The 1,545-nt window shown below is 51.5% G+C and overlaps 1 pseudogene; it reads right to left on the reverse strand.

The window, feature by feature from the left end:
• Positions 1 to 291: 291 nt before the first annotated feature.
• On the reverse strand, positions 292 to 1,096 carry LOC100966966 (annotated as a pseudogene).
• Positions 1,097 to 1,545: the final 449 nt, after the last annotated feature.

Here is a 1,545-nt window from a genome sequence, read left to right on the forward strand (position 1 = left end):
GTCTCAGGCTGTGGCCCTGGGTAGTGTGCCCTAGCGTCACAGCTCACAGCAACCTCAGACTCCTGGGCTTAACCTAAGGTGACCAGACGCCCCGCTTTTGGCGGAACAGTCCCGATTTTTAACAATTTGTCCCGCGTCCCATGGCGTTTTTAAAAAGTCCGATTGTTGGAAATAATGCATGACAAGCTAGGGAACAGCGGGAGAATGGGAAAGGAATATAAGGTTTTCATCTACTTCCCTAAGAATGACCTGGAGACCTTAAACATCTCCTATGCCTGGGCCCAGGGGTTCTCATTTTGAGAGTAAGGACAGCATCACCAAAGTATTCAGTCTCTCCTTGGCCACTGCCTCCCAGCCCTTGTTGGCCTGTGGGTTACGGGGAGAGGGGTGCACCAGTCCTTCCACCTGGAAGTCTGGCATTAGCCCTGAGAGAGCCCACCATGCCCGCTGCTCTGCCAGTTGCCCCGCTCCCATCACCAGCCGCACCCCCAGCACCTGCACCTGCCAGCAAAGGCCACATCACAGATCCCAAAAAGCTGTTCTGGCTGCTTGGCAGGCAGCTCTAGAGGGGTGAGGTTGCATCCTCTGGGAGTCAGGAAGATCGGTGGACATAGATTGTGGACAAAGCAGTGATAGAAAAAAACCTCAGGCTGTCCACAGAGATTCTGGAAAAGCCCATTGACTTCTGCTCGTGGACACTCCAGTGCCAGCACTGGTCGTTTAGGGTGCTCTTGGGGAGGACTCAGTACAGGCCCCCGAAAGCCCAACCAGTCCTGGACCATGCTCACTTCCCCAAAGGGCACCCCAGTCTGGGCCAAGCCAAAAGGTCCCAGGTTCATCCCCAGGAAGAGCACTTGCTTGGGGCCCTGGCAGTAGCGAGTCACACAGCTGCGATGTGGCTCCCAGGCATATTCCACAGGATTGAAGATGATGCCCCCTGGCTCTGAAAACTGCAGCTGGCTCAGCTCAGTGTTGAACTGAAGTTCCTCCTCCAAGAAGCCCTCAGCCCAGCTTTGAGGGCAGGCTGAGGGCTCCATTAAGGCACTACTAGTAGCTCATGGAGGGTCACCAGTAGGAAAGCCTGGGGCACAGCCATGCATTGTCACCTGGTCCAGCTCTCCATCTTGCTTGTGCTAACAGTTTCTTGACCACCGCACTTTTTTTTTCCTTTTCCTTTTATTGATTAAGGGCAGGGACTGTGACTTTATTCATCTCGATATTCCAGGGCCACTGGATATACTCTTGCTAAAGAGTACCTGTTTCACAAATTTTGACTAAAGGAATGAAAGTCTGTTCACTGAGTGTTCAGTTGTGCAAGGCTTGGGCACATACTTAAACAGGAGTTAGACTGTACTTTGAAGGCATTTTGAATGTACATCATAAAGTTTAGCTAAAAACATGCACAGAAACAACTTAGTCACCTGATGCACAGATGAACGACATTAGGACTTACAAGTAAAGGCTATGGTAGTTCAGAGAAGGGTGAAATTAGGTCAAGTCTCTAGTCAGCAGGTTGGCATTGCTGGAGGCTTCATGCAGGAGGTG

This window comes from Otolemur garnettii, unplaced genomic scaffold (assembly GCF_000181295.1).
Source record: "Otolemur garnettii isolate 467f Iridium unplaced genomic scaffold, OtoGar3 scaffold00387, whole genome shotgun sequence".
Taxonomy (NCBI): domain Eukaryota; kingdom Metazoa; phylum Chordata; class Mammalia; order Primates; family Galagidae; genus Otolemur; species Otolemur garnettii.